Genomic DNA, 16,351 nt, shown 5'->3' with positions numbered 1-16,351 from the left:
AATGAACATTGAAGGCATAGTAAATATGAAATTAAACAGGTTATTCACTCATGACATAATTTTCTACATAGTGGACAGGTTCTTCATTTTTCCTTAGATTATCATTTATTAACATATAAACTGCCAATTCACTTTTTCATATTACATTTTAAGTTGACCACTGAGTCTTCTAGCAATTTATTTTGCCTATGCACCACAGCACTATATTTTCTCACACTTATTTTTACCTGATGACTTGTTCTGGATTTGATGATTTAAACACTGAAAGTAGCAATAGGAGAGAAGATGTCTCAAGGAGCTGATAATTCAGGAAGGGGCTAAAGAGTCGTCATCTGCTACCTTCTTGAGTCATGTTATTAAACTCCTCTTAGAGCAGTGAAAGTGAAAGTCACTTAGTCGTATCCAACTCTTTGCAACCCCATGGACTATAGAGTCCATGGAATTCTCTAGGTCAGAATACTGGAATGGGTAGCCTTCCTCTTCTCCAGGCGATCTTCCAGACCCAGGGATCTAACCAGGGTCTCCTGCATTGAAGGCAGATTCTTTACCAAATGAGCTATCAGAGAATCCCCTCTTAGAGCAGAGGGAAAAATAAAACTCATTATGCTTTCACATCATATCAAGAAGTGAGTAACAGTAAGCTTTAATTTTTTGCTTTTATTCAGATAAAATTATTTCTCTTTTAAGGGAAGTTTTTTAATTGATGAAAAACTATGTTTCGGGTTGTTACAACTGAAGACATAAAACTATTTGAGGTGGTCAGTTTTTTAAGAGTCAGAAACATATTTTGGAATTGAAATAGAAAATTAGTAGTTTCATGTGCAGTCACAAAGAAAATTTTCTATCAACAAGTATAGCTACATTTGAAGGAATCTCAAAATCTGTAAAAGTTGTTGAAAGCAACCAATAAACTGCTTTTCAAAGGGGAGGTCATAGCATACTTTTCTAACTGCAATAAAATAATATGTCATAAATATTTATTGATGTTTTAAGAAGTGTCATATTTACTTGTGCTAGATTTTAAATCAGTCAGCACATGCCCATTATTAGACTCAGCTGGGAATCTCTGAGGACACAACCCTAGAACTATTCATAATAGAACTGCAAGAGCTGAAACAACAAACTAAAAACAAAGTTGATCAGCAAAAATTCTTTGAAGGAAACTCTTTGCACACCATGTTATAAAATAAAGATTCCCCAAAGACAGTAATTATCCTTTAATAACATCAGCACTCTAGCTTCCCTATGTCTAAATGGAGAGGATGCCTTGGACTGCCCGAGGCAAGTCATACATTGATCTCTGCATCAGGTCCTTAGCAGATGGTTCAGGGCTATAGTACAATATGCCAAAATCAGTGCTATTTGGTTCTATCACTTTCTAGACTATAAACATATATGTCTTTTGTAACTGATGTTGCTAATCTAGAATTTTTTTTCAATTATTGATGGAAGGCAATCCTATTAATCCTTATTATACAACTCCCAAAACAAGATGATCAAACACACTAAACCAAAGTAAACAAATAGAAAAAACTGGTCTGCCAGCACCAATTTATTCCCGTTACATTTTTGTTTATTCAGAAATAACTTTAAAAATCATTCTCAGTTCCATAAAGAAATCTATCCACAGAATGCTGCAATAAAGACTCATGAAATCTCTGTGCAATGACATCTGGCAGTGTTCCAGACAAAACCTTGTCTAATGCACAATCCATATGGCACTTGCCTGGAATTATAACTTCAGAGAGAATGAGAATGTAGCCCAGCTGCTCTTTCACAGGGCACTCAATGAATCATCTGCAAACTGAACTGCTCTGACTGTGCTTGAGGGACATTTTTATTCAGTGTGATATCTATTAGCTGAAAGTAATTCTTTTTTATTAATTTTTATTGGAATATAGTTGCTTATGTGTGTTTCTGCTGTACAGCAAGATGAGTCAGGTGTGTACTCAAGGTGAATATGGCTGTGTGTTTGCATATATTCCGTCTTTAAAATTTCCTTCCCATTTAAGTCCCACAGAGGATTGAGTCGAGTTCCCTGTGCTATACAGTAGGTTATCATTAGTTATCTGGTTTATACGTGGTATCACTTGTGTATATATGTCAGTACCAATCTCCCAACTCCTCCCATCCCCCTGCTTTCCCCTTTGGATTCCATACATGTATTCTCTATGTCTGTGTCCCCACTTGTGCTTTACAAATAGGATCATCTCTACCATTTTTATAGATTCCACATATATGTGTTAAAATATGGTATTTGTTTCTCTCTTTCTGACTTACTTTACTCTGTGTGACACTTTCAAGGTTAACCCACATTGGTTTTTCCAGTGGTCATGTATGGATGTGAGAGGTGGACTGTGAAGAAAGCTGAGCGCCAAATAATTGATGCTTTTGAACTCTGGTGCTGGAGAAGATTTTTGAAAGTCCCTTGGACTTCAAGGAGATCCAACCAGTCCATCTTAAAGGAGACCAGTCCTGGGTGTTCATTGGAAGGACTGATGCTGAGGCTGAAACTCCAATACTTTGGCCACCTCATGGGAAGAGTTGACTCATTGGAAGACTCTGATGCTGGGAGGGATTGGGGACAGGAGGAGAAGGGGACGACAGAGGATGAGATGGATGGATGGCATCACTGACTTGATGCACATGAGTTTGGGTGAACTCCGGGAGTTGGTGATGGACAGGGAGGCCTGGTGTGGTGCAATTCATGGGGTCGCAAAGAGGCAGACACAACTGAGCGACTGAACTGAACTGAACTGAACTGAACTACTAATGACCCAATTTCAGTCCTTTATATGACTGAATAATATTCCATTGTACATATGTACATCTTCTTTATATATTCCTCTGTTGATGGACATTGAGGTTGCTTCTATGTCCTGGCAATTGTAAATTGTGCTACACTATTGTAAATAGTGAACATAATCATGTTCATTGTAAATGAATATTGAGGGATATGTGTCTTTTTGAATTATGTTTTTCTCTGGGTGTATGACCAGCAGTGGGATTGCTGGGTCACATGGTAGTTCTAGGTTTATTATTTTAAAGAACTCCATACTGTTTTCCATAGTGGCTGTATCAATTTACACTATCACCAAAAGTACATGAGGGTTTTAATCTGCTAAATTTAGAACCTTATATGACTTCTTTGTACAACAACACTAGGGAGAAGAGTATTGGAAGAATGGGATGCTGGATTCCTGTTTTCATTGCTTCCATCTTCTAAAGCCCTGGACTTTTTATATAGACACACACACACACACACATACACACACATTATATACATATAAGACATATACACATAAACACACATATGTACACATATATATGTAATATATTTTAAAATCACATTTTATAGATTTTATTAGATATTTGTAAGTTATATAAAACTTGTATATTTTGGAAGCTTATACCTAAAATGTGATACAAAAATAATGGCTCAAATTCAGCAAAAAGTGTCACAACCTATGAGATTTTACCAATTACCAATTTGAAAAATTTTAATTCATATAAACTATTCCACAGTTACTAATATATTTTGATTTTTAATACAGATAATTCAAAGTTATTGAGTATTTATAAAACTGGTACTTTCTAAATTCCTTATAATTGATTTTCTTATTTAATGTCATTCAAATAATATGAGACTTGTATGATTATACCCAATCTATGGGTAATGAAATTGATGCATTATCAGTTATACAATTTACCCAAATTGACCCAGAAATGTTAGTAGTGAAGTACAGATACAATCCTATGTATAGTCTTTCAAAAAAGTGAATTAGATAGGCATAAATGCCATCTTAAGGTTTAAAATGTCCATCTCAAAATTATCCATATTTATTTGAATTTATGGATCAAATAATTATTATCTTAGATTGAAAGATACTCTACAAAGCATATAGTTTATTATGATGCTATTTATTTCTACCAAAAGGTCAACTTCATATACTCCTATTCAACATATCTCCATTTATCTTAAATATTTACAAGAGAATTTCATTTTAGTTTGAAAGTACTTGATCTTTACTTCTTTTCACTGAGCTTTTTCCAGAGACAGAAAATTACTTCAGCCTCTGCTTTGCAGCACCTACCTTTTGAAATCATTAGATTCCTGTGATGACAGATGACACTATGTACTCAGAAAGAAAATGTCAAGATATTCCTTATCATTAAAAGTGTCTAGCACTGTTGATATTGAGCCTAGAAGCTTGACTTAAAATAAATATGCCCTCTAAAATATCCTTATGATAGTTTTTGCTTTATGACCAGACTAAGGGCTTAGTATGGCCAAAGACTTCTTCTTTGAGGGTTTTCAATTAACTAAAGAAATCACAGCTGCCATACATGCTGCATATGAAGACCCCAAGGACAGAGAATGAGGGAACATTATGTCATTTATCTGCATAAGAAGGAGAAAAGTTAGAGCAGCAGTAAATAATTCTGCAGAAAGTAAGATCACATGTGTGGAATGGTGCAGTGTTAAAAATGAAAAAAATAAATAAATTAGTGTTCAGAATTTTTTCTTAGACTAACAAGAAAAGTCCCACCATAGGTTGAAAATAATTTTTTTCTCTACCTAAGATTTTATACTATATGTACAAACATATGCACAACACATACACTCACCTAATTCCTCCTTGTCCTATAGAGAAAATATAAACCACATTTCTAAAAAAAAAAAAAAAAAAAGTGTCTAAAGGAAGTACTGTGATTCAAAAGGTCTGACTGTTAATTTTCTTTCCAATAGGAAAAATGATTATGTTAAGGTTTTTTGTTGTAGTTGTTGCTTTTTTAATGTCACCTCAATTTGGGGGAATTGACATCTTTACAATATTGTATCTTGTAGACCAAGAACATGGTATGTTTTTCCCCTTTTTAAAATTTTATTCTATGTCATTTATTGACTTTTATCCTGGAGAAGGGGACAGCTACCCACTCCAGTATCCTGACCTGGAAAATCCCACGGACTGTATAGTAGAGCTTTCTGCATAGGATTTATACATCTTTTGGGCTTTTTGTTTTGGTTTGCTTGCTTTGATTCTATTGTGAATGGTGTGGTGTTTTTAACTTTGAATTGTTTGTTGTTAAGCTCAGTGACAATCAGGCTGCCTGTGCAGGAGATGTGTTTTCGATCCCTGGGTCGGGGTGACTGCCTGGAGAAAGAAATCACAACCCACTCCAGTATCCTTGCCTGGGAAATCCCATGGACAGAGGAGCCTGCAGGGCTACAGTCCTTGGGATCACAAAAGAGTTGGATATAATGGAGCTACTAAACAGCAACAACAAAGTATATAGGAAACCAGTTGACTACTGCATAATACCCATGTATCCTAGGTGGCTCAGTGGTAAAGAATCTGCCAGCCAGTGCAGGAGATATGGATTTGAATCTTTGGTCAGCAAGATCCCTTGGAGTAGGAAATGACAACCCACTCCAGTATTCTTGCCTGGGAAATCCCATGGACAGAGCAGCCTGGTGGGCTACAAAGGCGTTCGACACAACTTAGCAACTAAATGACAACAAACCTGTATTCTGTCACCCTTCTATAATCACTTATTAGTTCCTAAATTTTATTTATTTATTTTTTGGTTGCTGTTGTTGATTCCATAAAGTTTTATACATAGATAACCATGCCCCCCTGAGAACAAAGACAATTTTATTTCTTCCTTTCTGATGTATATACCTTTTATTTCCTTTTATTGTCTCATGTTTCTGTTGTCAGAAGGATTGCTTTTGTTAGGTTTTCTTCATGTCTGATCAGGTAAATTTTATCAAATTACTTATTTTAGAGTTAAACATAAATCTTTTGCAACTTAAAAATATTTAATTGATTAAAGAATATATTTTATGTCAACATATTTCTTACTAGCTTTATGTGATTATAGCCATGGTAGAAATTAAATAGAATTAAAACTGACTACTGTTGATTACATAAATGATTTCTCTTTTAGGAATTCTTTCCTAACTTACAACTCCTGCATCATTTACCATTATATGTACATAATGGTGTGCCAGATACCTTCTGTTTGCCTTTTAAGAGTCTTTCTATATCCGATCTTACCTAGTTCCTTCTTTTGCAAACCAGTGTTTTGACCTAAATTAATAAAGTCACTTTTCCTCCAGCTTCAAGTTGGGTTCAGACTATGTTATGACCCAGAACAAAGCAGGCAGTGGTTTCAGTAGCCAGATAGGTGTGCTAAGTCTGATGAATGCCGTTACAATTCTCATCTACCAGACCATTGACTAGGAAGAGTGAATCTCAGTACTAAGTCAATGAAGATAGTCCTAGATCCTCTGGGATCTGATGCAGGCACACAGGGCCCAAATGTATGTAAGAAAAAAAAAATATATGCATCAAAAGAAGCATGAACAGAGAGGGAGTTTGGAGGACAATGGTGTAATGATGCGAAATTACCAAATATCGTCAAAGATTTCTTCAGAATTTGGTCTGTGACTAATGTGGATTTTTGACTTTCCATTTCAAAGCTCTGTAATAGAATAAGAAGCAATCATATTCATAGTTGAGGCCCTAATTCCCAATTTGACTATATTTGGAGATAGCTCCTCCAAGAAAGTAATTACGGTTAAATGAGGTCATAAGCATAGGACCCTAGTAGGATAGAATTAATATTAATATTGGAGATATCTCAAAACAAATTCAGGCCCATGGTAATATTTAGATGTTATGCATTCACTTGAAGACAATGGTACCTTTATAATTATTTTAAAGTATCTCTTGAGCAAAGGCAAATCAAATAGTTTGTACATCTTCAAAGCCTGAAAAAAAAAAAGAAAATTCAGTATTTTCTCAGGTTTACTAAAATTTTGATTTACTATTAAAACAGAATTTAAGGAGTCAGATGTTATGATATGCAGTGTTACAAGTCAGCATGGCACGAGAGAGCCTTTCCTGTTCCTTAGGCAAGCCAGATCAATGTTCAGTAACTTTATTCCCTTCAGTGAAGTGAAAAACCAAACTAGTTAGAGGAACTCTTGATAGCACATTTTATCATATATAATTATGGGCTGGTGAAGAGCAAGTGTCAGGGTGTAAAAAAAATAGTAGGAGGAGGATGGGAAATATAAGACATTATTTTATTACAAAAAGGAATTTCTTATTGACATAATTAGGCCATATTTACATTTTTATTTATGTGCATATGTATGTTTTACCACACTTTTATTGTAACAAAGGGACTCACAAAATGCCAGGAAAGGAACCTATGTTATTGGTGCTCAAAAATCCCAATGAATGAATACTCATGGCTGAATAGCATATGATTCTTTATAAATTTTCTAAGTATGCTCCAGAAAGATAGATTTCTATTCATTGTTGTTGATTAGTCACTAAATCGTGTCTGACTCTTTGCAATCCATGGACAGTGGCTCACCATGCTCCTCTGTCTATGGGATTTCCCAGACAAGAATATTGCAGTGAGTTGCCATTTAGTTCTCCAGGGCATCTTCCCAACCCAGGGATTGAACACACATCTCCTGCACTGGCAGATTCTTTACCCCTTGGCAACCTGGAAAGACCAGATTTCTACACATACTGATCTATTTATTAGTGGTATTCCAACATCCAGTCATTTGGGATATGAGTAAATTACACAATAGCAGGGATAAATTTTAGATGCTGGCAATAGCATGTTATACTATCCAAATATGCCAAATTTCCATTAAACAAGGATATTAAGAGTATTTTGTTTATGCTTGGTGATTTTCTAAGAAACATAAATGTTTTTGTTGTGATTGAAGTTAATCTGTCATTTGACAAGTATTAATGCAATGTAAATATTTGTCTATTTGTTTTGAAGAACAACTTGAAAGGAAATTCATCTTGAAGGTTGATGTTATTATTTATTATAAAATAAAAGTTATTCATTTTATTTTGTTGAAAGAAATTGTGCTAGTTTATAACCAACTATTTATGCAGATATATATTCAGATTGTTCAAGTAGCTGCACTAATTAATTTCAAATGCAATTTTACTTTGAAAATACTACTTCTAAAGTATTTTAAAAGTTTAACCCAAATAATAGGCTCTTCTTAAATTATTTCATAGCTTAGAGGTATGATATGGAAAACAATATGAACACTATAAAACCCATTATATATACCATGCTACATATTTCTGTATTAAAAAGTGTTTTCTGTGTTAGCGTAAACATTGGACCATTGTTTATCATTTAGCATCGTTAGGATTCCATTGCAGAAAAAGTGTTTCTTAATATTTTAAACAGAAATTTTTTTTAAGTTTGAGAATTAATTGCAGAATATAGGAATTGGTTCTCAGCAAATTCTCCAAAAATAACTCCAGGATGTCAGGACAGTGCTTGTTGGAGGAGCTTCTGCTTCTGACTGCTGTGAGGGAGGGGATTAAGGAGACTCTTCAAGGCTCTCCTTGCCACTACCTCTTGGCCTTTTGCCCTCCTGCTAGGGTCTAGCCCCTGGATTGTTATTCTCTAAGATCCTAGGTCTCCACAAGGTCTCTACCAGCGTGTTTGTTGACAGAAAACTAAACAGAAGGCTAGTAGACCATCAAACTCTCACGTGAGTGCATCTCATTGGTTTAAAGCAATTTGTCAATGAAAACGCCAAGATATGTAATTTTTACTATTGCAGCCTCTTCAGGACAAGTAGGCGTACTGGGAGAAACAGTGAAAAATAACAGTGTTAATCCTGTTATTTACCATAACTTAAAATTACTTTTTATTAATAAGATTTCAAATGCACTTTCTTGGTCTTTTTAAAATATAAGAATAAATTAATATCCTGATGAGTAATAAGGTGCTCCTTTTGCATTTTATGCATGAAATCAGATCATGTTACTTGAGATACAATTCTTGGTTTTATATTATGAAATCACAACTAATCATTATTCACAGCCCTTAAACTTCTAGTATGTTATCCTCAATTTTGTCTAAATGGTGAGTTTAATCTTAAGCTAGTAACTGAAAAAGTACAAAGGTGAATTGCATGGTCCCCACATTTATTTATTAAACTATAATCACATATAAAGTAAGAGGCTTTCCAGCATGTGTGAAGCTTTGAAAATAGTAGAAAATGGGAGTCTGAGGGAAGGAAAAAGTAGAAAGAAGGAACACAGTCCTGAAAATGGTTTTTACCCTGTAGTAACACACACTACAGGGATCTGTGAGCTAATATGATGCTGTTTCACCATTGCTAGCAATAAAAAATTCTGAGACTTTCCAGTTTATATATTCAGGACTTTTGTAGTTTTCAGGATGTTGTTAGGTGGTTTAGGATATCACAGAGCAGAAAACCATGAGACAGATCATAATTCGGTCAGGTTTGCATCTCAGATTTGACTATTACTGGCTGTGCTTTATTGAGCAAACTGCTTATAATCCTCTATATTTCAGTTTATTCATCTGTAAAATAAGACTACTAATAGAATTTAATATAGGATTGTTGTTGTCAGTGTTAAATGTTACAATCCATATAAAATTCTTAGAATAGTGAATATTCAATAAATCATTTAAATTTATCACATACCTAGCAATGCTATTCAATAGAATAATGGTAATACAATAATAAGATATGTTTATCTTCATTTTGTTTAAGAATTATAAAAAATAATTCTGTGATAGACCTCAAGTAGATACAAGACAGTTGGTCACATGATTATTCATGTGCTATTTAGTAAGCAATTAGATTCATAAAAATAAGAAAAACTACATAAAATTATAATAAGCACACACCCACACCCATATGTTGGAGAAGGAAATAACAACCCACTCCCCTGTTCTTGCCTGGGAAATTCCATGGACAGAGGAGCCTAGCAGGCTACAGTCCATGGGGTCAACAAAGAGTTGGACATGATAAGCAGCTAAACACCATGCATATATGTGTATATATATATATATGTATATATGAAAGTGAAACTCGATCAGTCGTGTCTGACTCTTTGCCACCCCATGGACTATACAGTTCATGGAATTCTCCAGGCTAGAATACTAGAATACTGGAGTGGGTTGCCTTTCCCTTCTCCAGGGGATCTTCCCAACCCAGAGATCCAGCCATGGTCTCCTACACTGCCGGCAGTTCTTTACCAACTGAGCTATCAGGGAAGCCCATAGGTATATATATCTTTTTACGAGGCAAGAATCCCATCATGGGGGTTCTACTTTCCTGATCTAATCTAAGCCTAATTACCTTCCAAAGTCTCCATCTCCAAATACTATCACCTTAGGGGTTAGCGTTTCTACTTATGGATTTCCTCACAAACTTTCAGTCCAAACCAGAGTTAAATAATATATTTAACCATTTATACTAGTTTATTTTGCTATTTTATTATCTGTATAAAATACACACATATATCTATACATATACACATGTGTGCATGCTAAGTCACTTCAGTTGTGTCCAACTCTTTGTGACCCCATGGACTGTAGCTCACCAGGCTCCTCTGTCCATGGGATTCTCCAGGCAAGAATACTGGAGTGGTTTGCCATTCCCTTCTCCAGGGAATCTTCCCGACCCAGGGATCAAACCTGGGTCTCCTGCATTGCAGGCAGATTCTTTACCATTTGAGCCATCAGGGAAGACATACACAAACACACACACACACACATATACACACACACACACACACACATATATCTATATCCGTATCTATAGTGCACTCTCTCTCTCTTTCTCTCTCTCTCTCTCTCTCTCTATATATATATATATACACACATATATACATGAACTATATACACCTATTCATGAATTTCCCAGGTGGTGCTGGTTGCAAAGAACCTGCCTGTTGATTTAGGAGATGTGGGTTCAATCCCCTGGGCCAGGAAGATCTGTATATTATACAGATAATAAGCTAGATAGTAAAATAAACTAGTGTAAGTGGTTAAATATATTATTTAACATTAGTTTGAACTGAATGTTTGTGTACCTCCAAAATGCATATGTAGAAACTTTAATCCCTAGAGTGATGGTATTTGAAGACAGAGACTTTGGAAGGTAATTAGGCTTAGATTAGGTAAGGAAAGTAGAACCCCCATGATGGGATGCATGTCTCATAAAAAGATGAATTTTCCCTCTTTATGAAAGGCTGAGTGAGGACATGATAGAAAGAAGGCTCTCTGGGATCTGACTCTGCTGGGCACTTGATCTAGCACTTCCAGTCTTCAGAATACTGAGGAATAATTTTTCCCTGTTCAAACCATATGGTCTGTTGTAATTTGTTATAAAGCCCAAGCAAAGACAAATCCTAAGTTAATCTTAGTGATTATAATAACTGTAGTCAAGAGAAATAGTTAAGTGATTAATCATTAATATCTACAAAAGTGATAAGTTAATTTAGATATTTATTTTCATGAAATATGAGTGCTAAAATTGACATTTTTCTAAGGGAGTTACATAGTTTTTCTTAGGCTCAAAAATGGAAATCTACAAAAAATGTAGCAATTTCATAAAACTGATATGTATAAAAGTTGAATTCCATATTGTCTTGTTATGTAAATTACAAAATCAGTGAGAACACAGTGAGAACATTTTCATGCAATCACAACTCTATATATCAGATTAGATCAGACCAGTCACTCAGTCGTGTCCGACTCTTTGCGACCCCATGAATTGTAGCACGCCAGGCCTCCCTGTCCATCACCAACACTCGGAGTTCACTCAGACTCACGTCCATCGAGTCAGTGATGCCATCCAGCCATCTCATCCTCTGTCGTCCCCTTCTCCTCCTGCCCCCAATCCCTCCCAGCATCAGAGTCTTTTCCAATGAGTCAACTCTTCGCATGAGGTGGCCAAAGTACTGGAGTTTCAGCTTTAGCATCATTCCTTCCAAAGAAATCCCAGGGCTGATCTCCTTCAGAATGGACTGCTTGGATCTCCTTGCAGTCCAAGGGACTCTCAAGAGTCTTCTCCAACACCACAGTTCAAAAGCATCAATTCTTCTGCACTCAGCCTTCTTCACAGTCCAACTTTCGCATCCATACATGACCACAGGAAAAACCATAGCCTTGACTAGATGAACCTTTGCTGGCAAAGTAACGTCTCTGCTTTTGAATATGCTATCTAGGTTGGTCATAACTTTCCTTCCAAGGAGTAAGCGTCTTTTAATTTGATGGCTGCAGTCACCATCTGTAGTGATAAACACAAGCATAAATAATGATATTACATTTTTAACAGTTGTGAATGAAAATCAAATTCTTATAAAGCTTAAATGAATTAAGGAATTTTCATGACATTTTTATAAATACATATATGACAAACTCATGAATTTCTAATGGAATTAAAATTTAATTCCAAAGTCAAAACTTGGTCCATTATTTTAAAAATCTAGTATCAGATTTCATAAAAAAGGATTAATGTCTTTAAGAAACACATCTAATAGGTATTCTTCTTCTTCTGTATTTTCCAAACCTTTTTTAATTGATTCAATCTTCCCTTTAAAATTTGTCACAGTAGAATCTTGCCATTATAATCTTGAATTTACACATTTGTATGTTTTCTGATCTTTTTTAATGCTAAATTTTGATATATTTCTGTTAAGATTTTGTAGCTTGTTTTGGTCTAAGTACATATTGTTAAAATATGGCCTCTTCCTTTTATTATTTAACTGACTTTAATGCTGAGATGGGAATGACATCTAATGAAACTTGTGTATGGAAATAATGACAGATGGTTGATTTGGGATTCATAGACACAGCACAGTCAAGCCTGCTGAGGAATCCTTAGAACCTAACTAATTTTAGAGAGGTTTTATTGATTACACAAAGACAGGGCACATTCTAATCATTTTCAGAGCATTATATTGCCTGAGGTACCAAAATCTATTAAACAAGGATTATAAACTTTGTTTTAAACTGGATCCTTAATTGTTTCTTGGTGTAGAGTAAACAGAAGCTCTGTAAGATCAATCAGAGTTACTAAGGCATATTTAAATCATCAGCTTTAATTTTAATCGCTCATATGCCTGAATCTCTGAGGTGCAGCTGTCCATGAAGCTAAATTGCTTTTTTCCCTATAGGAGTTATTTTAGGTTTGGTCCTTCCTCTCCCTCAGGCATCTTAGCTCTGTTTTTATTTATTACTAATATATTTTTATGAACAAAAGATAATTTACTAGCACGTAGAAGATTGACTCATTGGAAAAGACTCTGATGCTGGGAGGAATTGGGGTCAGAAGGAGAAGGGGACGACAGAGGATGGAATGACTGGATGGCATCACTGACTCGATAGACGTGAGTCTGAGTGAACTCCGGGAGTTGGTGATGGACAGGGAGGCCTGGTGTGCTGCGATTCCTGGGGTCGCAAAGAGTCGGACACGACTGAGCGACTGAACTGAACTGAACTGAGAAATGTTTATTCAGTGTTTTCTGTAATCTCATGAGGGGATAAAATTAAGAAAGAAAAATTTGAAGAAGTTTTTCATGTGAGTCTACAGGTGCACATGTACAGGTACAAAAACACACTCCTGGCAGAATCCTGCTGGGTCTAAGCTTGGGGAAAATAGCACTTAGTATGTTTTAATAGAACATATATTTCATTGTTATAAATGAAAACTGATTTGATTCATTGAAAAACTGATTTACAACTTTAATTTTAACTTAACTAAACATTTAAAATAAGACATTTAAAATAAATTTAAAATAAATGTCTTATTTTAGTTTGGGAGGATGGGAAATAAGTAAGTGGAGCACAGACTTTTAGGTCAGTTAAAATACTCCATATGATACTATGATGATCTACCAGTACACGTCATACATTTGTTGTCTGTATGAAATATATATTCTGTGACAAATCCATAGAATGTACAACACCAAGAATGAACCCTAATGAAAAGTATAGACTTTGGATGATTATGATGTGTGAATGTAGCTTCATCAATCATAAAAAATGTACCGCTCTGGTTGGGGATGTAGGTCGTGGGTGAGGTTCCACATGTGTGCCGAGAGGTATATGGGCAATCTTTGTACCTTCTCCTAAAACTGCTCTGAAACCTGAAACTGCTCTAGAAAGTAAAGTCTTAATTTAAAAATTAAATAGATTAAAGTAATTATTGTTAAAAAAAATAGTGAAAACTCTTTTGAAGGTGGTCATAACAAAAAATAATGATTAGCATGAGGAAAAATGACTATAGGAGAATCACTTGAACCATAAGAACAAATCCAGGTAAGGCAAAACAAACAAGATGAACCTGGAAAAGTTAAACCTTTCAATTTGCAGTGACAAATAGGCTTAGGTAAAGAAATTGCTGGATAGCACAATTATGGGTATGCTTTATTATAATTTGATTTATGATGAGTAAATCTAATAATAAGAAATAATAAGAAATAAGAAATCTATCTTGTGGAGTAAAAATAAATTATCTCTTTCTCTAAAATAATGGCAATATCAGAAGTTTAACCAAGGAATGTGGGTAATTCCTTATACCCATCTCTAGAACTCACTGCATTATAATTCTCAGTTCATACCAATTATTTCTCACTTGAGATATATGACTGAACTTTTGAGAGTGAGTAGATTTTATTTTTAATGTCTCCAGAACCCAAAGTAATTTCTGGCAAATAATAAGCATTAAATACATAGACTGAATAATACATGGATAAATAGTATGCATATTTGGGAAAAAATTAAACTTGTGTTTTGAAACAAAAAGAAAAAAGCCATTGATGAACTTTGATAGAGGAAAATGAGGCAAATATTTGGGTATACACTGAAGAGAGCCAACAAAAATTTAGTCTAAGTACCCACTCTGGTGTTCTTGCCTGGAGACCCAGGGACGGGGGTGCCTGGTGGGCTGCTGTCTATGGGGTCGTCAGAGTCGGACACGACTGAAGCAACTTAGCAGCAGCAGCAGCAGCAGCAGCAATAAGATATAAGATAGGTAAGTTCAGTTCAATTGTTCAGTCGTGTCCAATGCTTTGCAACCCCATCAACCACAGCACACCAGGCCTCCCTGTCCAAAACCAACTCCCGGAGTTTACCCAAGCTCATGTACATTGAGTCGGTGATGCCATCTAACCATCTCATTCTCTGTCGTCCCCTTCTCCTCCTGCCCTCAATCTTTCCCAGCATCAGGGTCTTTTCAAATGAGTCAGTTCTTCACATCAGGTGGCCAAAATATTGGAATTTCAACTTCAACATCAGTCCTTCCAATGAACACCCAAGACTGATTTCCTTTAGGATGGACTGGTTGGATCTCCTTGCAGTCCATGGGACTCTCAAGAGTCTTCTCCAACATTACAGTTCAAAAGTATCAATCTTCTGTGCTCAGCTTTCTTTAGAGTCCACCACTCACATCCATACATAACTAATGGAAAAACCATAGCCTTGACTAGACAGACCTTTGTTGGCAAAGTAATGTCTCTGCTTTTGAAAATGCTGTCTAGGTTGGTCATAACTTTCCTTCCAAGGAGTAAGCGTCTTTTAATTTCATGGCTGCAATAACCATCTGCAGTGATTTTGGAGCCCCCTCCCCACCAACAAAAAAGTCAGCCACTGTTTCCCCATCTATTTGCCATGAAGTGATGGGACTGGATGCCATGATCTTAGTTTTCTGAATGTTGAGCTTTAAGCCAATGTTTTTACTCTCCTCTTCCACTTTCATCAAGAGGCTCTTTAGTTCTTCTTCGCTTTCTGCCATAAGGGTGGTGTCATCTGCATATCTGAGGTTACTGATATTTCTCCCCGCAATCTTGATTCCAGCTCGTGCTTCATCCAGCCCAGTGTTTCTCATGATGTACTCTGCATATAAGTTAAATAAGCAGGGTGACAATATACAGCCTTGACACACTCCTTTTCCTATTTGGAACCAGTTCCATGTCCAGTTCTAACTGTTGCTTTCTGACCTACATGCAGTTTTCTCAAGAGGCGGGTAGGTAGTCTGGTATTTCCATCTCTTGAAGAATTTTCCAGTCTATTGTAACCCACATAGTCAAAGCTTTGGCATAGTCAATAAAGCAGAAATAGATGTTTTTCTGGAACTCTCTTGCTTTTTCGATGATCCAGTGGATGTTGGCAATTTGATCTCTGGTTCCTCTGCCTTTTCTAAAGCCAGCTTGAACATCTGGAAGTTCATGGTTCACCTATTGCTGAAGCCTGGCTTGGAGAATTTTGAGCATTACTTTATTAGCGTGTGAGATGAGTACAATTGTGTGGTAGTTTGAGCATTCTTTGGCATTGCCTTTCTTTGGGATTGGAGTGAAAGCTGACCATTTCCAGTCCTGTGGCCCCTGCTGAGTTTTCCAAATTTGCTGGCATATTGAGTGCAACACTTTCACAACATTATCTTTTAGGATTTGAAATAGCTCAACTGGAATTCCATCACCTCCACTAACTTTGTTCGTAGTGATACTTCCTAAGGTTCACTTGA

This window comes from Bos mutus, chromosome 6 (genome assembly GCF_027580195.1).
Source record: "Bos mutus isolate GX-2022 chromosome 6, NWIPB_WYAK_1.1, whole genome shotgun sequence".
Taxonomy (NCBI): Eukaryota; Metazoa; Chordata; class Mammalia; order Artiodactyla; family Bovidae; genus Bos; species Bos mutus.
This window is presented reverse-complemented; position numbering follows the sequence as displayed.